General features: G+C 40.6%; 1 protein-coding gene across 1 annotated transcript in view; it reads left to right on the forward strand.

Annotated features, from left to right (window-relative positions):
* Positions 1–6,811: 6,811 nt before the first annotated feature.
* rap1gapb (RAP1 GTPase activating protein b) overlaps positions 6,812–22,374 on the forward strand; it is a 98,579-nt gene continuing 83,016 nt past the window's right edge. Inside the window, exon 1 of the mRNA XM_079341836.1 lies at positions 6,812–6,856. The gene's annotated coding sequence lies outside the window, so the exon portion shown is untranslated. The remainder of the gene's footprint in view (positions 6,857–22,374) is intronic.

Consider the following 22,374-nt stretch of genomic DNA (forward strand, 5'->3'; position numbering starts at 1 on the left):
CCCCAGAGAGCACAGAGAGGAGGAAAAAACAATTACAGTAATGAGGAGTTGGTGCTGTTTGCTCAGCAGGTGGACCTTCACCTATGATTGCAGGGGGACAGCATTAACATGAGGAAAGTGCCTGAGCTGTGCAATGAGAATTCATTCTATTCTTTTTTACCACCCTCCTGAGAGCCTGTCATTACTGTTTGTTACACAGGGTGAGTCCACAGGCTGCTGCATGGGTTTGATTAAAGAGGCAGCCGACCTGTCATTCACCTTTATAGTCACTTATAAAACTCCTTTTCATTTAAATAAGTCTCAAGTCATGATTGTGACGTCTATTATTGCCAAAAATCCACTCTGTTCCTGTTTTTGATCACGTCTGTGAACCCCTCTCTTTCAGCCCTGCTCAGAACAGGCTGTTTATAGCTTTAAATGGAAATGAGTTGTGTCTGAACACGCCCCTCTGGAAGGACTTGGGTAGCTCAGGCTTTCTTGCACCATATCAAATTGTCTACATTAAAAAGGCGGACTCATGGGGGAAAAAGGGGGTTTACAACCCCCTAAAGTCCAATAAAGTACAATAGACTGCAGCAGGCCTTGTGATTTGTCAGAACTGCATAGAAAAAATCCCCACATGCCATAAACAACATAAACAAGGCAGAGGCAGTAAGCAACAAACCTGTCAGTCAAAGTAGCCTGGTTATACATAATTTAACATTTATTTTGGGGCTGTGTGTCCCTTTATTGTACAGATTGGACAGTGGATCGGGTTGGTAATCAGGGATAGAGGGAGATTGGGGAATGACTTGCGGAAAAAACCTCCGTACATGGGATGCGCACTAACCACTATGCTACCAGCCCCCCCACATGACATAAATTCATAAATATTTATAGATTATGAATAAGCTGCTGTTTGTTTGTTTTTAAAGGTTTATTGTTGGAGCTATTTGTGCCTTGATGTTGAGATACCTGTCGGACAGTGGATAGAGTCAGAAAACAGGGAGAGAGAGAGTCCCAGGAGCTCCCGCTCGGATTTGAACCAGCTCCACCCACTTGGAGAACTGCAACCTCTGTACATGGGGCGCATGCTAACCGCTAGGCCACTGGCGCCCATGAACTGATGTTTTAAGAAGAGCCTGATCATCACATGCCTGCTTGTGTAATTTTCCTGACCTAATTCAGACAGTTATGTTTGTGATTAAACCGTCATTTAAAACATAATGAACCTCACGAGAAAAACAATCCTTTTCATTTCACGCATAAAGAAAAGCAGCATCAGTTTCCTCGAACATTTCCGACAGTCAGTGTGAACTGTTGCTCCAGAAAACGTCACCCTCGGGCCCTCTATTCTGTGATTATCAACGCTTAATTGTGATGACTTTGTTTTCTTCACAATGTTCCATGTTTTCATTTTCTACCTTCACTCTCGCTCGACTCCTCCGAGTGTTTTCCTCGCCTGCAGCTCTCGGGGACGTCTGCCTCTGCAAGTGAGAGCTTCATCGTGTTTATATTTCCTGTATTTATTTTTTTCATTTTGTCAATCCTTTGGGGGACGTTAGACGAGGCATAGCATGAGAAATTCATTGCGGACGTTATTGTTTTGGCTTTTTAAAATTCTAATTACGCAATTATAGCGTCATTTCTGCTGTGAATAAATTCAGCAATCCACCGTTTAATGACACATTTCATCTTGTTAGTTGTTTATATTGTTGTTCTTGTGGCAGCTTCAGGTTTACTCATGTCAGGCAGGTTGTGCACATATACTGTTGTTTTAATTTCAAAGTTGTGTTGTTTGTCGTGCCTTCTTTAACCCCATACTCCATGCAGCTTGTTTGTAGAATGACTTTCTTTGTGCAGGAGGGATAATGGGTAATTCTGCAAAGCTGAACTGTGTGAGAGCGATTTTCAAAAATCTTTGCTCTTTAGTCTGGGTGTTATTGTGGCGGAGTAGTTTACTGCTGTCTTGGGTGTAATCACTTCAAAGGCAACACACTGATTTGACCGTCCTGCTGAGTCACGACTGGCAGCAGAGTTCTTTCTATAGTAAGTAAAAGAGACCCAACAATCAGTCGAGTGTGCGCCGTCTCTGCCTCCTTATGTGACAGTAGATGTGAGCAGTGATTGACACTGAGGATAAAGAGGGATTCTGAGATATTATCCCAAACATTGCAAACACCTGGCAGGTGTTCGGCAGGGCGACGTTTCATCCATACTCCTTCCTCAAACTGCTGCACCTGTAATAGCTCTTACATTTTACATCAGGCACCATGTTGTTAAAAACACTTTAATGTCAAACTACTCTGGGATCGCTGATTATCCTTGAAGCAGACTTTTCCTCAGAAAGCGTGAATTCTCCTTTTGTGAATCGAAAAAAAAACAACAAAAAAAGCTTTTCAAACATAAGTTTTATTGACAAAAATGTCTGACAGTCTGATGTCCTCGGGTTTATCTTTCTGAGAGGACAAGTGTCTGAGGCTACCCCGTTATCATTATTGTTACTAAACCACATCTCTCCCTTACTGTTTTAATGAACTATTGATTTTACATGAGCTGATGTATTGATGCGTGTTTTTGTTTCTCTCACGTGTAGAGCTCACAGATTGTAATCAAATAAATACGTAGCTGTCTTAAAACCCTGTGAGGGTTAAATGCTTATGCAAACAAGCTCTGCGCACCAGATGTATGCAGAGGTGTGGGTGGAAAAATCGGAATGTTTTGTTTTTATTGATCAGCCTTCTCCAGCTGCAATCACTGTGCGGGGGTGTACGTTTGCCTCCTGCAAGCTGTGGAGCTGAACGGAGCAAACAAAATGCAAATAAGACGAGATTTCCTGAATTATTTCATAATAATGAAGGATGCCTCTGAATAGCTCTCGTCTTCCATCTAAGTGGGAGTCATCAGGGTTCATCTTGCAGTTATGACTCTATCGGTTCTCGTTACAGTGGTCAGAAAATTCTAATTTCATCATTTATAACGCTGCTTTGCCTAACAAGTCGAGGTCTCGGATGGTTTTCTCACTCCTGCCATCATCAGGTTGTGATTACAGTTGAAGACAAGTCAATTACCTTCATTCTGTCTGCTTTTTCTCTTGAGTAAAACAGGTAGATTAAGAGGGTTTGACAGGCTAATTAACTCTACCTCTCGTTGTTAATTAGGATTTGTGCACCCACCAGATTTATCAGAGATAATGCTGAGAAGGATAATGGCTCGAACGGCTGAAAATTAGGCCAGAGGAAAACACAGCAGTGGTTTAATCATTAAAATCAAACATACTATATGGTTTTTGAAAGAGAATATTCTTAATAAACTCAAAATGCTTTCGACACCTGTGTTTTATTTTACTGCTCTGAAAAAAAACATTCACAACAATTCCCAAATCGATCCAGACAGTTTGAAGCCGGAGTAAACCTCCAGAGTTTATTCCATTACTTCTAGGCGACGATGTGTGATGGCTTTTCGTCTCGCAAAATGTCTAAACTTTGGCTTAACTGTAAATGCTGCTGTAAGGGAAACGATTGAAACGATTGCTGGGGGATAAACTGTGTTCTTCTCTATACGCTATATAAGGCTCTTTAAGCCCACATTATTTGAGTCACGTACGGAAGGATTTTATTTTATTGTTATTGTGAATTGATATGTGACTAAAGTACAGTATTAGCCTTTAGGAGCAATGTGTCATGTTTATGATTCATGAAATGTTTACGACTGTAAAGGACGACCGACCGGCTTGTAATGTAATTTTATCAAGGCTTGAGCACCTTTAATGTACACTTGTCATCAATGCCCGCACTGACCCCCTCTGCTTTCTAAAAACTGCATGGATAAGATGTTGGAGGCAAATCTTTTAGGTCTGCTGTTTCAACTCACTATTTTTTATTTAGTTGTGTCTTCTTCTTCATTTGTTGTTTAACAGCAGTTAGCAAACAGTCACGAGCATGACCGCTCGTACTGTCGGGTGTGAATTTTCTCACATCATATACACCGAAGAAATGCACATATAGTTACCAGCCTTCTTGAAACTGAGAAAGAAGTCCAATTAGGTAGATCAGTTTAAAATACAACACCTGCATGGTCCAGTAGAAAACAGCAAAGAAATCTTGGGTTGGAAAGGATTTAAGATTACCTGGCATTGCAACAGGGAAAGACAAAGGTGAAATATTCTATGAAATTGAAGCTGAACGAGTACAGAGGAGACCAATCACTGCAGAATACACAATAACCAAAGCCCAATCTCCACACTTGAGAAATCCTTGACTTTGAGGCACTTTTCTGCTCAATTTGAGGGACTGGAGGACATAGTTGTCTTTCCTAGTTTCTGATTGTGGAGTGCTAAAAGGAAGTGACATTTCAACCTTCAAATTGCACTTTTTCCATGAGTCTACATCAGGGTTAGAATCACCTTTGGCCTTCCTGCTAGCTACCTACTGCTGGATTCAAAAATCACTGATCTTTTTTACCTGCCACTTTATTTGAACCAGCAGCATAATATAATGACACATAATATTATAATCGAGGATTACGGTATTTAATGATTCAGCTGCAAACCAAACCTCCAATGAGAGACAAGATAATCAATTTATTGTTATAAAAGTATAAAAGCTTATATGAAGAGAGTCATCATTTTCACTGTGTTCACTTCTCAGGAAGTTGTAGTTTCTAAATGACTTTGTGTTCTGAGTCTTTCACACTGAGTATCTGTAGTTTCAGCTACTTCTTTGGCCAAAGGTTACCACCACAGCTTGCTTCTTTTAAAAAAGCTTTTATAGTGATTATCGTGAATATGTCGACTTCAAGTAGGCCGACTATTGATGCAAAGCTGGACTCTACTTCATCTGCCAAGTCTTTGTCTGCCTCCTGAGATCCCCTTCCTTCTGTCTGACAGGGAAAACCACCCCATGAAAGGAACATGTGAACAAGCAACTCAGGAACATTTCAGGGGTTGGATGTTTTTTTTTTAAAATATTAATCATTGAAAATAGATAAGGGGTTAAGGTTTTAACATTTATATCATCCAATGTTTTTTCTTTTTTTTTCTTTATCTCCAAAAGACAGCTATCAATAAAAGGAATACAAATGTAAATAATTGGAGTAAAACATGGGAACCCTTCCAGAAGTTATAAAAAAAAGAAAACTGAAATAGTAAACATTAAAATATAAAATATGATCCAGTAAAACCACATTGCACTGTTGGTTTTAACTAACAGATTTGGTTTGTGTCACTGGTCCGTTCTCTTATTACAGTATTTGATGCAGTAAAGTTCATGGCAGCAGGGGGATGTTAATGAAAATTGATTTAGAATAAACTGCAATATCCATGTTCAATATAATGAAGAATCATGTTGAACATCATGAGCTGTATGTCGCAGGCAGAGTGTACAACAGACTTAGGCTGCTTATATATGCATATGATAAGTTATTCAACCTAAAGAGCAGATGTACCGAGCATGATAGCATTTTATTATTCATGTTCAGGGGTGCTTTCCTCCATGATTTATGTCAGATTTAGGAGCAAAAAGCACAAAAAAAGCTGTTTACACAATTATTTGTTTTCTTATTATTTTCTTGCTTTTCTCCCTTTTTACCAATCATGCATTTCATGCATAATTCTAACCAATCAAACGAGCCCACACACATTTTCAATTTATTATTCAAGCTCAAGGACAGGATTGTCATGCTGGCTTAACACTGGCATTAACCCTACAGTTAAAGTGCCTGTCTGAGCTTCCATTAACTTACACAATAGAACCACCCTGCTAATTTTCACCGCTCCACTTTAGTAATAATTGATATTCATGATGTGTGTTCCTTCTGGTTAAATCCAGAGTACACAGGCTCTGGGGCGCTGGGTGGTTTTAATCAGCTCAGGGATGTGTGACATATTTAAGTCAACAAATGTTTCCAACCTTGGCAAAATGAAAATGAAATGTGAAATGGTGAACTACATATCATACTGAAAAAATTGCTTTGCTCACCATATTCACATGGGGGTCTTTCCCCCCTCTTCATCACATGAGAGGAAGCCTCCTTTGATGAAAAATAAAGTCTGTATGGTAAAAGCATTTTCGCATTTTAACTGCAGAATTAAACATCTTTACAGCCTGGTTCAGAGAACAGATTTGACACACACTATGTGGGGTTGGATGTTTTTTTTCCCCCTTTTAGCTGTATGAAGGGTAAAAGTAAGTCATAACTGGGGGGCTGACTCATAGATGGGTGTGTTTTATTTTTTTTTACCAGGAGGGTAAATGACCCACCTCAGGTATGACACAAAGCTTGTCTCCATCAAGGTACTAGAGCAGGTATTTTTATTTTATATTAATCAGAGCTACAGCCACTCGATGGCTACAGCCTCAACTAGTTGGGGATGGTTGGGTTTCAATTTTAGCACAACATTTTATGCTCATGTGTTTAACCCAAAAAAGATTCTGGTGCAGAAAGGGAGGGTTATATTTAGCCATTAAGTAGACTCATAAGTAGACACATTCCTAATTGTTAGATAGTATTATTGTAAAAAAAAAATCCAGAAAAGAATTGTGGGTCAATTGAGAAGAGAGGAAACCTTTTCTTTTATATTACATATTACTTTGAAATGTGAATACAGCAGTATTGTAAAAACATTGGATCTGCCACTTAAAGAAGAACAGCAGCTGTGTGACTTTTGCTGAATCAAGTGAAATAATGTTCTTTCTCTGTTTAGCACTGGCTGCTGTGTTTTCTGGAAGAAAAAATCTAATTCTTTTCCTGTCATATTACCAAAGCTATCACTCAAATGTACTATCTACATTTTCTTTTTAATTACTTAAACAAAAATATCTTCTCTTTTTCCAGAGAGACGCCAGACCGGAGAAGCATTCAGCTTTTCAACGTAAAAGTAGGTGAAGTAATCATTTCACATCATCACCCCGATCATGTCATAACATCAAACTCAGAGCGAAAGTGAACGTCATTTATTTACCCAACCGTGCGGGAAGAAACAAACTGAAGAGGAAATATTCACGTGGTCATGTGGAGGGGGCGCGCCGGGTCACTTCCTGCAGTGGTTGAGCTGGCTGTGACCGGTGTTTGTGGAGATTATTGCCTCTGCATGGAGTCTGCTCTGCAGGCAGCCAGCAGCAGGAAGCCCATAAAGACCCTGCAGTGTTGATGCAGACTGTGCTTCTGTTTTGCAATAAGCGTCTCAACTATGGGATACTTATACTTTGCTGTCCAACCAAGAGAGGTTTGAGGGACATAATACATACTCCTTTATACACGAAGATGTTGTAGAATATCTTCTGTACCTTCAATCACGATGTCATTTGTAGAGCCTGACCCCTTCATTGGCTAGCCGATACTATCGGCTAATATTAGCAAATCAAGTGACGGTATTGGCTAATTTTATCTATCAGATATACGCCAATATTACTCGAGTGTCATTGAGTTACACCAGCAGTTGTATTTCATTAGTAGTGTGCGATATGGATTACAACGAACATTATCACTCTCTAGAGTGTCACATGGTGATGCACATACATGCACAGTTAATTTACAGTTCATTGACCAGCTTGGTTTCATTATATATCTTTTCCAGTGTTGGATAACTGCATCTGAGGGATCAACACAATTAATGTGTTTTTATCTGTTATCCATCTTTCCCGACAGAGCAAACATAGATTTCCCTGTATTGATATCGGTGTTGCGCCCCCACACATCCCATATTGGTCGGGTCAGAGTCATTTGTTTTTTTATTGTTTTTATTTTAATATAATGTGTGATTTTGATTTAAAAAACGGATGCAGTAAAGTTTGGTTGAAACTCTGAGCTTCTTTTGTATTTTCCTCTCAAGTTGGCAGAACATATTTACAAAGCAGCTGAACTCAGTGATCCCGTCACTGCGTCTCATTTCCAGCTTCCCCTACTTCTCTTTCTATTTCTCGGTTTGGTCAATTTTCAATTTTAACAGTTTATGGGGGCGAAGAATGAAATCTATTTCCCGAGGTAATTCTCCTACATTTAGATCTTTAATGAAATTTGAAACTATCTTGAACTGTTTGAGTGTGTTTGCTATATGAGTTGATCTGTAAATGTATGTTTTATATTTTTTAATCTACATTACACTGCTTCTGTCTAAATGTTGATCTAGGTGAATGTTTCATACTCTCACACTTCATAAAAAACTCAAATAAATCACTTGCTTGTGTGGATGACAAATGCACAAAGACAGTATTCATCTTCTTTAAAAACAACTGTCGCTCTACTTTTTATTTTCTGTGCAGCAGTCATGATTTGTGTACTTAGTGTTGACACAGTTATAAAACTCCAGATGATTTCTGACACTACACAGTTTCTGTCTTTGTTTTATCGACAGTCATGGTAGTGCAAGCCTCTTCTCCTTTTTCACAAGAAAGCAATCTGTATTGGTTTCCTGTGTACCTCAGGCTGAATAATTCATGACTGGGCCTGCTGTCAGCTCCTATTTCAGAGTGCAAAAATTGTACCTTCTCTGTGAAGAATGCCAGACTGTGTTATATCAAAATTCCTTTGTGTCTTTTTTATAGAAGTGTCGTGCTTAACCAGGTGGAGGATCCCCACAGCAGAATATCTGTTCAGACTTTAACATTTCTCTGTCACCACTGACCACACAGAAGAGCAGACCTAACTTTGACTGAAACACATAAAACCCTCTGCTGGCATTTTTTATACCTCTGAGGACTCAATTTTATTCTTCAGAATTACCCTTTAAGATGTTAAGAAGTTCAAATGACTTAGATGTAACCTTTGTCCTCATAAAGTTTGCAAGAAGCCAACATGTGGCCTCCAAAAAATATACAAAAAAATCACATCATTATATTTACCCTAATAGTAAAGCCATATTTTAGAACATCCACAATATCATAAATAAAATAAAAAAATGAAATCCTGCACTGGACAGAGGAGCAGGGTGAACATCGCAGACTGTATAAAACATGGACGTTGTCTCTGTGACATCAACCATTGGTGACTGACGGGGACTTTCATAGAGCTTGTCGGCCGCCATATTGGAAATGCTGTCTTAAACTAACTTTAGGTCAACCTTACAGGCAAAGGGCTTTAAGCCTCCTGACACTCAGTTATAACACACCTGCCTATCACTAAGCTCAGCAATTTCAGCTAACAGTCTGCAGCATTGGATGGGGTTGGTGGCACATCCCTGAATTTTCTCTGTAATTTAAGGCAAGTTCCCGAACAATAATGAGCAGATATAAAAGCACCTTCGCTGGTTCTAGAAGAATCTTTGCTGTGGAAAATGTGGCCAAACATATATGTCTGGATTTATCGCCTAGTCATTTGACCTTTGACTAATTTAAACATCAATAAAGCAGAAAAAGCAGCTCTTTTATTCTCAGCTGTGTCCCCATGAGAGCTCCTGTGGGCAAGGTTATGACTGTTTTTATGTTTTTTTTTGCTGACCGTTCTCTGTGTCCCCCCTCCTCCCCCCCCTTCTCCTCCCTTGTGTCTACTGATGACAGGAGTTTGTTGTCTTTGACCTGAGTTTTGAAAAATATTTTTGAACCTTTGCTCAGGGTGATGCAGTAAGCAGTGGTGAAGCTTCCACCTTGAATGACAGATGAGGCTGTCGAGGAGAGCGCCATGCAGTTTCTGGACAATATTTCTCTATGCAGGGTCACCTTTTTCAGATATCTCTAAAACTCAGGTACAACATGAAACATACAGAGACCAGTGAAGTGCACTTCTCACTTCCAACTTGTCAAATGTTAAAGCTTGGTGTGTGGCCCTGCAGTGCTTCAATAGAAACCATTGAGGTACTAATCTAGTGTCATATCTTATCTTTTGTTTGTGCAGGGCTCCACTGAGGAGAAACATAATAAAGAGTGAACAATTAACATATTCATATACTTTTTAGGAGTTTAGAATATAAATATGATCTGCACAGTGGTTAGCAGTGTTGCCTCACAGCAGGGAGGTTCCTGGCTCGGATCCTCATCCAACAGGGCCTCTCTGCGTGGAGTGCATGCGTAGGTTCTCTCTGGGTACTCTGGATTGGATGGACATTGGCGACTCCAAATTGCTTGTAGGGTGAATGTGGGAGTGGCTGGTTGTCTGTCTCTATATGTCAGCCCTTTGATTGACTGGCAAACAGTCCAGGGTGTACTACACCTACTGCCCAATGACAGCTGGGATTGGCTCCAGACCCCCTGCCACCCCGAGCAGGAAAAGGGTTAAAGATAATGGATGGATAGAGAAAAGGAACGTGCAATCTTTTTGATGATTAAACCTCATCATGACATCGTCAGTGAAGGGGTAGTGAGGCTGACAGCAGGGTTAGGATACCTGCCTGATGGAGTGGAGACACTTGTGGTGGTGATGGAAGGATGAGGGGTGGATATCTGAGGAGCTGAACCCAGACACTAATGAGATGGATTGGGGATGACTGGGTGGAGGAGGGTCACAGCGATTCACGCTGAAATGACAAACTGACAGCAGCAGAAAGGAGAGCACATTTCAAGTTTGACTGCAGCAGGATGGTTGGCTGATTAAGGTCACCACAATTCTGGTCCTTCAGAAACTTAGACAAAATGTCCATAATCAGCTGATGAGAGAAGCAGGAAGACACAAAGAGAGAGAGGGGGCAAGAGATGAATGATGGACCAGTCTTTGCGTGAGCGTAGTTGGCAGTACACCAAACATTTTTTTTTAACATTTATTTTACCAGGATGGTCCCATTAAGATTAATAACCTCTTTGTCAAGGTAGGCCTGGCCAAGACAGACAGCAGCAAAAAACACTGTTGCAGAAAAATCTCCACGATAGGGAATAACTTAAACAATATTTTTTTTACATTATTGGATACAGATGGAAGTGCAGTTTTTGACAGTTTTTGAGTGAGAAGGGCCAAAGATGGCTTCAACATGTAGAAGTGAATGTTTTTTTTTTTTTTGGTTTGACAAAACCGTGTCTGCCGTCCATTTCTTCCCTGTGAGTCTCATTGTAGAAGACAATGTTTTGCACAGTGGCTGAATCCAGTTCAACCTTTTTCCCTGTTGAGACAGCTGTTGCCAAATCTTTTTTCTGTAAATGTCTCTCAAAAGTTCTTGTCCCCGACTTTGGAGGTCACTTGCAAACCTTCAAACTGCTCTCAAAGTGTTCGCCTTTGTTCAAAGGAAACTCACCTCCCTGACACTTTTTGGCAGCACTCTTTGAAACAGATCCCACTTTGATTTATTTCTTCTTGGAGACATTACGCTTTGTCGTCTTCTCCCAGGTACACTGTTGCCACTTGATTGATTTAGTTCTTAAACATGTTTCTCTGCATGCTTTACTACTTGTGTGCTGTGGAGCAATAACTAGAAAGAAGAGATTGCAGCGTGTGGGCTGGAAACATTGCATGTATGTAGCAAATCACCTCCTAGCTGAGCTTACCTTTCTGGTAGACAGTTAAGTATTTCTGTATTGCATTGATTTGAGATTGAAATTTGGATTCTGTGCTCTTGGAAAGGCAGCCTGCCAAGGCTTCTTACCTTATTATAGCCACAAAGAGCCTCAACGTCACATGTGACAATCACTGTCAACAGTCTGAGTCAGGTACAGGGAAAAATGTGTTTGACATGCTGAGTTTTGACTTCCAACACTTTTCCTACACTTCTAACTTTCAGACATCTTTTGATTTAGGGTTGAATGTAGAGATTTTAAGGTTTAATCTCTGTCCCCTGTTAACTAGCCGATAAAAAAAAACAACAACAACAACAACCAACTGTTGGATCACCAACAGAACACAAAGCTGGACTTTTCAGTCTGTCAGTAAAAAGCTGCCAAGGCAAATCCTCATAAGCCATAAGCTTACTACAAAAATGTGTCCATTGTACTTACAACAATAAAACTATGGTCTTCTAATTTTTTTTAACAAAGCTCTGTGGCTATAAATGGGATCACTAATATTTTTTTATCATTGTGTGGCAGCCCACAGGGACCCCCTGTAACTCTGAGTTAAACTCATTAAAGGCTCTACTATGCAATCTTAGGGCTTCTTTGAGGAGTGTTGCTCCCTCTAAAATCATGCTCTCAATTTTGTATTTCTGGATTATCTTTCAGCGCTTTCCTGACGGGCAAATTGCAGAAGCTTGCATCACCTCAAGCTAGGCTAAAAAGCAAATAAAAAGAAATGAAAAATCAAAAGAGAAATAGAAGTTATTTCTAATACTGGAGAAGTAATAGTTATTTTTTTTTTTTGCACAAAGCAGGTCTCCTGCCAATAAGAGGGAACGGAATTGGAAGATTTAATATGAGTTTTGAGGCAAGTTGGCTGGGAGCAGCCCCTCCACTGGACACTGAAGGAGTACTTCTTCCCACTGACATGTTCCTGAATTATACAGCTGTTTTAATTAGACACCTACAGGCTGTTCTAGACTCTCCCTTGTGATATGAAGCTCCTTATGCATTTTTCAAATGGCCAATTAGACTGTGCCCAGGCTTAAGACTGAATTGAAAGTGGTTGTCGCTGTCATAGGTGCAAAAATGATAATATGTTTACTCAATGGGAGCCTGTATGAAAGTGCTGAATAAAAAAGCAGTGTACCAAGGACAGAGCCTTGGGGTACCCCACAGGAAACAAGATAATGAATGATGATCAGTGAAGTAGAGTGAATCACAGCTATCATTTCATTTCAAACATTTCATTATAGCACTTGTAGCATTGAAGTGCTCACTTGCAATGTCTCGACATGAATCTCAGCTCACGTGTCTGTTGAGACTCTCAGGGACTCACCATACATAAAATGAATGATCATATACAGCTGTAACATATTGTATTATCACTGAAATACTTCTGCTCGGGGTATCAACGGTTTCCTACCATTTTAACTGTTAACAGATGCTCCTATATCTCTCATTGAATACATTGAATAACACTGAGTTAAACATCCTGCAATATGCTCTCCACTTGTCTTTGCTGTGACCTTGTGCCGCCCATCATCCATCATTCAGTAACACAGACATCCTCAATGAGCATTGGTTCCAGTCTGAAAGGTCGGATAGAGAGGGGGATGTAACCCCTGACGTGAAAACTGTTCATAGGAAATGAAAAATGATCCACACCTCTCACACTCATCACTATCATGCGATTTCCATACACTCACAACATTTGTGCATTGACAGACTGCTAGAATGAGGGTGTCAAAATGTGAATAATATTTTTGAACAGTGAATGATTTAGTAGCATCATGGTTTGAAAGAATTAGGCTTTGGATGGAGGGACATCTTTATCTCTAGTTATTTATGTGGCATGATGTTATAAATGTCTGAGCACTGAACCCTGCGCTTGGACTTTTCCGTGCCTTCAAAGGGTCAGAGTCACAGCAGGACATGGACGGTGTCGGATTTGGTGAAATGCCACAATGGGAGCCAAAGCAAATGAAAGAGCTGTCCCGCCCTTTGATGTTACAGCTAAAGCCGAGGCATTTTGCCAAGAGACGTAGAGCTGTGTGAACCACAAAGATCACAAAGATCACACAGTCTACCTAGACAGTTCAACCAATCACATTCTCTCACCTTTTGCAACACTTTCAATCAGGTATGTCTCAGGGTACCAATATGGGGACGCACTGGTGGTGTGGAAACAACTTGTGTGTGTCCTTTCAAAAGCACATCAGCATTTGTTAAGAGCAAGGTCATATTCAAGATGTCAATTTAAAGTGTATTTGAATGAAAGGTATTTTTATTGCAACTTACACGTTTTAATAGCTTGTGTAAACATATAAATCCTCGCCGTCTTTTTCAGCCTAAAATCCAAGAAATTTAATGAAAAATGTTTTGCGAAATGAATGCATGCTTCTGAAGGCCTTGATTCTTCAGTTCCTTTACTTCAACAGCAAGCTAGCCTGTGTTTCATGGTCATAAATTATGCCAACTCAAGTTAGCTATGAGGGTGTAGCTTTTGTTTATTTATATAGTCGGTGGTTTTTCATGGTGCATCATAAAGTCCATCATTTGGTGAGAGGGGTTACTCCAGTTGAAAATCATCAACAGTCTTCTCTCAGCTACATGCATGGATTCATGTTAGCTTAATTTGTGCTCAATGCTCAATTTGTGTCTTGAGATAGGATTTGTTAGTATGTGGCGGCACTATACTAATAAAGATTGATGTATTTTCTTCATAAGAAGGTGGAGCTCAAGCATTTATAATATGGACATTACCCTGACTGTGAATGGATCCTAAAGTTTTTCTCTTCAAGACTTTTCATCGTCAACTGTTTAATACCACACAAGCCAAGCAAACTGAAGGATTTTATACATCAGTGTTTGATATTTCTTATATCTCAACTTGAAAGTTAAAGTTATATTGCCATTCACTTTCCATTTTACTTTAGAGAGTTTATAGACATATATCACAAAAGTCAGCGCTGACTGGCTCGAGGACACATCATTTGCACTAAAATGGGCCAGAATGCCTCCTTAGCTCAAGGATTTCTAATGTGAATATAATGAGCTGATAGTGCCAGTACTGTGGGAAATATCCAACAAGATCATTGGATAAATTTTTGCCAGTCACTGAATGTTAAACTAAAGTCAAATCATGTGTTCCCTGAAGTTCATCACAAACAACTAAATCATCACTTTAACCAATCTTCATCCATTTCAAGACGTGCTTAATGGTTTTCAAACAATGCCCGATGCAATGATACATGCATACTGTTATCTTTATATGGAGCAGGAGAAGGGATTCTGTGAACTCTCTGCTGCTGCTGAAAGCTTTCAGCACCATGGACAGACTCTAAATGCACGGTGCAGTTCATTGTCTGCGTTGCTTGGAGACGGCAGCGTCCATGCTCTTAGCAGCTCTCAATGAGATGTCGCTCTGTCACGAAGACAAGTCACGTCTCGACCTGTCGCATTTGCTTGTAATTAGTTGATTTTTTTTCATGGTGTGTTTCTTATCTCTTTAGGACATCAAAGAAGAGCGAAACAATCCAAACAAATGATATCCAATCGGTCACTGTATATGAACATTTTCGAAATATATATTCAGCACAATCGAGCATACATAGCCTTGCAAAACTCTTCTGATGTGAGGTTTAAAATGTTTCTTTTTAATGTGTAGTATTTGAAAAGTAAAAAAGAAGTAAGGATAGGCTTTATTTATCCAGTCTGCTACGCCGAACATTACTCACATTGCAATTCGCTACACCAGTGCGGGTTTGCTATTATTGTGTTATTCCTCTTCTCCACGCTGGCCCCAAAGTGACTCCAATCGAGAGAATGACGGGAAACTTCAAGGCCCCGAATTCTGTGCAAAAATGCAATCTCACCTGGAGCTCATATCAGTCTGCTGCAGTGTGCGGTCACTCATATTGAGTAGTTCTCTTCCAGAGCCACAGTGATTTAAGTGTCATAGTTGCCCATTTCTTATATTGCATTACTGTCATGGTTTGGTTTGGTTTAGGTTGTATTTCAGAGTTTTGAGTTCAGTTTTATTTATTCCCTCGTGTTTTTCTGTGTTTCCCTGCCTCTCTGGTTTCCCTCCTGTGTTGATTGTTTCATAGTCTTGTGTTTATTCTAGTCTTTAGTGTTTCCTGTTTTATTTTGTATATCTGTTTTTAGGTGGTGTCAGTGTTGGGTTTTACTTTGTACTTGTCCTCAGTTGTTCTGGTCTTGTGTTCTTTGTTCCTTGTGTTTCCCGCCTTTGTGATGACCCTGATGTTCCTCACCTGTCTCGTTAGTCTCACCTGCGTCTGATTACCCCCATGTCTATTTAGTCTCCGTGTTTTTCCTCAGTCCTCTGTCGGTTCATTGTCTTTTGTGTGTCGTCGTGTCTTTGGTTGCTGCTTCTCCCTGCTCCCTGTGTTTTCTCCTCATGGTTTTTGTTTTTTTGCTCGAGTTGCCTTTCAGAACGTTTTGGATTTATTAATTCAGTAAGTTTTTGTTTTGTCTTTTGTTAATACAGTTTTATTCTGCACTTGGGTCCTCCTCCCTGTGTCTTACCAGCACAACGTGACAATTACTTTGGTTCCAGGATGGAGAAGACGGTGATAAAGTCCATTCAAAAGTTCCTGAAGGATTTAAAAACTACCCGTTCCAAAATATCATAAAAACAGAGGGAAAACAGCCCATTCAAAATAAAAAATAAAAAATGTTTGCATATAAAGCTTCTTTTTGTCTCACCAACAATTCAAGTACAGTAAACCCAAAATACATTCAGTGTCATAAGACAAGTTAAAGCACTCCAGTTACTTTGTTTTCAGAGTTTTTTTTTATGCTAAGAGATAATGTTACAGTACATGCTCCTGCACTGTCTTGGATAATAAAATGCGACTATATTGCAGTGGACCAATTGCCAATTATGTGTGATATACAGAGTAGTTTTACAGACTTCTGTACAGGTCACAGTTCTTTAAGTGGCTGTAGGTCAATGTGTAGGGTCTTGGCATGGATTCCCAAGGAGGAACACAGGATCAAGTCCACCTGTAGACTAAGTCTAGCGTTTGGTCTGGGGGCTTACAGTACTTCCTGAGCAGTGCAGAGGTGGTCTTGAGTAAGGCCCCAACCCCCTACTGCTCAGGCGCTCTTTAATGTACAGCCCCCTCACCTCTCTCTGTGAGTGTGTCTGTAGCATCCTATTCATGCATCTGTGTGTATATCGGCGTATGTGTGTGTCGTTGGAGCTCCTCTTTGCAGGGTCATATTTTGCAACAAGATCAGACCGTTTCCATTCTACGCTAAAAATGCCATATGCGGCTGTATTTATAAACCTCTGAGCCCAGTAATGGACAGCATTTATTTTATTATTCTAAATCTCAATGAACAGCCACATGGTTTTCTTCATGTGTGTAAAAACTTCTGATGGCAGTTGTCGAGCAGGCGACTCCAAACGTAGAGAGCAGGTCAGAAGGTTGTTTGAATGTGGACGGGTCCTGAAGCCTGAATGAGTGATCATTCCGATGAGCCTGCTTGATTAGAAATCTCTCCCTGCCTCCTCTCCATCCATGTTCCTGCCTCTCATGTGGATAAATCAAAGTCAGCCTCTAACTGAGTCTCTGTTGCTTCACTGTCTGTAAAGTCATTAATCCGAGGATGTGGCCCTCGGGGGGGTTCTCTCCTCCTCCTTGACTCACTTGTTGTTACATGAAAAATAAGCTTGGCTTCTCTCTCCCTCGCTTCTCTTTCTACCCTCTGCATCTCTCTTTTATTTGTTCTAATGGGCTTCTGCTCCAAGATTCGCCCCAAAGGATGAGTTATGCGTCCTGCTGGGGCTTTTCAGTGGGGTTGTGTTTGTGCGTAGCGGTGTTGTAAATTGCTACTCTGTGTCCTTACTCTTCATTTCTCTCGAGGCACGTTCACAGAATCTCCCTCTCTTTTGGTGGGATTTGTATTTTCACGTTTCTTCTTCTTTGTCTCCTCTCCAACAAGCTACACATGACTGTACATGGGGTGCATAAAGGCAGATAAAGCAGAAACAAAGGCAACTGTGTCCCGTCATGCCTAATCATCTTATCTATATCCACACCCCCGTCGCCTGTCGCAGACGCACACCCTCTTTCTTTTCTTCTGTCTCCCTCATTTTTTTTCTTCTTCCATGCAACGCCCCCGCCTTCCTCCTCTTCTCGTTATCATGGCCTGGAGAGGAGTTGTGAAATCCATGACAGTCAGTTCTAGAGGGGCTGGGTGATGGAGGACAGAAAATAATCTCCCAATTTCCTTCTGGAATCTCTTCGTCTTTGATGAACGAGTTATACAATGTCAGCACCCTGGATAATCTCGCTCTTGCAATTTATGGCGGAGAGGAAGAGACTGTCATTGGTTGCATTTGGTTTCAGAACAGTAGCTGCCTCTAAAGTGCCTGTTTCTGCTCCATAAAAGGACCACTCCACTGTCCGGTAACATGTGCACAACCTGAAATTGAATAATTGACTGTGTCATAAAGATAAAAGAAGATAACACTTTAATGCTTCTTGCGCCTTGCTCTCTTTTCTCTCTGCTGTGAAGCCTGTTAAAGAAAGTACGCTCTGGTGCTTTAAAGGCAATGGAGTCTATCTGCTTGAAATTCAAAATTGTCTGTTTCAAACAGAGCTCTCAAGTAACCCCTGAGACACTCAGCAGCTCGGGAGCATAAAAAGTAGTTCCTCTGGCAAACAGAGAGGGGGTGTTGTTGCTCGAAGGCGACTTCATTACTCTTCTGCTTTTGTTTTCCCCATTCGGCTTCCTCTTTTCCTGTCTGTTATTCCAACAGGCAGGCTACTTAACCAGCATATTTATAAGGTGTAATACTTTATTTTTCTTGATGCTTGATGCTTTGAAGATGCTGATTGTGACTGTTTGCTTGCCACATTTTTCACATGTAAGTCTCGAAGAGGTCTGTGCTTTCTGAAATCAAACTAACCGTGTTTTCTTCAAAAGTTGTAAAAAGCAAATGAAGACACGACGTGGACATTTCAGGCGACTGCAGCAGAGCCACTAGTCCTTGTGCTCGAGTCACAAGGACTTAGTGTGTGGTTGTGTACACAGCTGGTAAATAGTTCATGCATCTCTGTCGCTCTTTACTGTTCTCAGAGGACAAGAGACAAGTACTGTGACTGTGTAATCGCTCCTTAGCCCGAAGACCCACATTAGAGGAGCTGCCGCTGCACCGGAGGGTTAACGAAGGAGTCTCACCTGCAGAGAGTGTGGGTCGTCGGAGCGCTGAGTGTGGATGAACTTGCAGTGTATCAGTAAATCTATATATAGATGATGGATCAAGTATGATACTAATAAAGTTATTTATATAGCACTTATCAACACCAACATCACAAGGTGCTTTAACAAAACAAAGAAGTCCAACAAAATGAATAATTCAGGAAGAGATAATGAAACTGGAAAATATAGTGAAGCAAAGAGGATTAGCTTCTAATGAATGAAGGAATCCAGATTACATGAAGTCTCTCTCTTTAATGACGTGTCTTCGAAAGTTGTTTTGAAGACAATACTGATGCAATTATTGGAAGCTCTCTTTTTTTTTACTGTTTTTTTTTCTCGCTTTGAGCCACATTCGCAATTATAAACACTTATACACCATCACATTTTGGTGGGATGCTCATAAGCAATTATAAAGTTGCATCCCAGGTTTGCAAATTGTAAAAACATCCGGATTCTGTCAAATGGTGTAAGGAGCAATATGTAACTCTGACACCTAGCATATAAAATTAGTACTGCAGTTCAAATTCAAAAAAAAATTTGAGGGGAGCGGTCCCTCCCCCGTCCCTCCCCCGTCCCTTCCCCCCCCTAGAGTCAGAGTGTTTCATGGACACTGAAGCCTCAGTGTTAAACCAGCTCTGCATCGCTCTTGAAGCATGAACTCTAAATTCAGTAAATATCTTACATACTGTACCTTTTAATATTTCACTACTTCACAAACAATCAGCAACTACGCAGTAATTTGGACATAGGGTCACACTTTTCATGGTAAACCCACAAAGCCTATTGGATAACTTATTAGCTAAAACAAATCCCAGAAGTAATGTTAGCATACAGTCAGCCTGAGTGTGACACCAGAGAAGGATGGTGGCCATGTGAATTTGATAAATATCTTTGTCAGCAGTCTCTCTTCCTTCCTCCTCACAGCGTATTTGTCATGTTGTGCTACATGCTCCCTCTCCGTGTCAGTCTGCTGCTGTGCTCAGTGTTCTAACTCTGTCTCTTGCTGTGGAAGTGGTTTGTTAGTGAAGTATTTATCCACCGCTGTGACAGCAGTATTTCAGGGTGGACTGAACCCCATCTCACAGAGGGCAGCCTCCCATTACTGTCTCCCTCATCCCGTTGCCAGTCTAGTCCTCAAAGTCAAGGCTGCCCGGCCTCAGAAGAACACTCCAGCCATCCTGCCACGTCTCCTGAATAAAGCCTGCTGACTAATTACACCAAGCTGCCCTTTCCCTTTCACCTGCCTCACACAAATCAGTCTGGGTAAATAGTTTTTTTCCCCCCCTCTTCCCAAGGACATCTTTTGAGATACACAAGAGAAAAGCAACTGTGAAAAGAGCTCTTGAAACCAAATTACTGCAGCGACAGTAACAAGTTTGTCAGAAGATGTCTGGCTCTGGAGAATCATTCTCCTGCAGACACAACATTTCAGTGTCATGATCAAACCAGTAACATGGAATAGGCTGCATGAAAAGACGATGTGCTATTTGTTCACCTTGCTCTAAAATCAAAAAGGTCTCATTTGAGGAGGATGCAAATGTGTGTGGTCTGTGATGTTGAAATACTCTTGAATTCTCCAGTATGAGAAATCTGCATAAAAAAAGCTTCAGTTGAAATGTTGGGAAAGAAGGATGCTTTCCCCTTTTGTTAGCAAAATCACCAAAATGCATCCACCTTGTTAAGCAGCCACTCTCCTCTCAAATCTAAAACAGCAGACAAATTGCAGGAGCAAAGGGGTTCAGTCACAAATAGAACGTGTTAGGCTAGTGCGAAAACAATCAGTGGTCCTTTCTCTGACTGAAGTTTGTCCAAGGTAGAATGAAGTCCCAGACCAATATATAGATGTATATTTATACTTACTCCACAGCTCTGTAGTAGCATTAAACTGCAGTTCCTCCAATGTCCACTTGAGGCCAGGGAACCCCTGTTAGGTCCTTTGTTAAAAGTCAGACTTTTACAGCAGAAATAAACACGTTTGCAGCCTGGTACTAAAAAATTTTTTATGTCCTCTGCTGCTTGTTTCTTTATTGTTTAAAACTGTAATATAAGTGGTACATATGTGGTCAGTGACCGTTGTGTTCAGCTTCACGTATATTTCATGTAAGCCCTGAGGTGATGACCCAAAACATAGTAGCTGCTGATGTCACCTGTCTTTTTTCTGCACTTTATCCTACAATGCAAGATTTGGTCTCCAGCCAAGTATTTAGGTCTGTTCACAGATATAATTTATGGTTGTTATACAGACTTGTAAAATACTAAAGCCTCATTGCAGGACAATGTGTATCAATGTCAGTCGACCAAGGAGCTGAAGGACGTTGAAGGGGACACTGTGGATATGCATGACACAGTCCTGTGTCCTCTCCTCTACCAGCTTGTGATTTGATTTATTGCCAGTGTCTGGCCAGAGTCCAGTCAGACCTAATAGAATCACAAAAGGTCGACAGGGGAGTCGTTGGGGCATCCTGACATAAGCACTGATGAGGAGGGGGACAAGAAGACAATCTATGCACTTGAGCCAGACAGGTCAGGGAAGGATATACAACCTCATGATGGCAGGAAACTTAATAATGTACTCACATATAAAGTATAAAATAAACAGACAGAGGAGGAGAAGAATGACAGATGAGAGGATGGAGACATAGAGAGAGGGATCAAATCTAGACAAAATAATATGAGAAGACACTAAATCTTGAGACATTGATGTAGGATTGTTTGATGGGCCCTTTACAAATAACATTAATACGTAAAAATGTTCCTCTCTTATTTGACCTTAACAAAGAGACTTAAAGATCAATTTTAAAACATTTTTAGGTGTCCATTTATCGATGGAAGTTAAAGAGAAATTCTGTCACTTTCCAGAGGTGAACATGTCTCTCTGCTCTACAGGGAGAAGTGTGAGCGCAGCAAAATCTCTGAATGTCGGTCAAAGAGCCAGAATTACCCGGTTGAAATAGGTCAGGTAACACGAGAGAACTGCAAACATCAGATAATCTTTCTCAAGCTCTTTTCAGGCCACATCTACCTCGGTGGGAATTGTCAACTAATATAGGCCAACAAACCAGGAAATGTGATTCTAGACTGCAATTTATTTTTTTGAACACAAAACTAAACCTCTTTCCAGTTTCAAAAAAAAAAAAAAAAAAAAAAGCCGATGCATCAGATGTTTTTGGTTCCCTCTGATGGTAACACGATGGGCTCTGTTTGGTTTCAAATTACGAGGCTCTGAATGGAAACTCAACAACAGTGACATTGTGAAAGGACAAATGCCAAATGAGTGTCTGACGTCAGCTGGCATGGCTCTTTGGCACTTCATTTTCCAGCATGATATAAACTCTCTGCCAGTTTACTGGAGCCTAAAGGGTAGAGAGAGAAAGAAATCAGTCCTGATTATAGGCTGCTTAACGTGTCCAAGTAATGATAGAAAAAGTTAAACGACATACCTGGATTACTACTTCCCATTCAGCAGTTCAGCTCCACATCAAACTACGATGACGTGCATGTTTGAGCTGAAAGAGCCGTGTCTATAGTCTGCTTTCTTTATGCCCCTTTCTTCAGCGCCTCTTCGAGACAGGGACTGCTGTGCTTCTGTAGTGTGTCTTTGTAAAAAGCTCTCCAATGATGAGGGGAACTCGTTTTGCCATTTACATGGCAGCAACAGAAACTCGAGTTAACAGGGGAGGAGAGAGACGGCACAAAGAAGCTCGTGCATGCTGCGTCTGCATGGTTGGCGCGCTGTGTGAGATCACAC

Source organism: Symphodus melops (genome assembly GCF_947650265.1).
Source record: "Symphodus melops genome assembly, chromosome: 4".
NCBI classification, from domain to species: domain Eukaryota; kingdom Metazoa; phylum Chordata; class Actinopteri; order Labriformes; family Labridae; genus Symphodus; species Symphodus melops.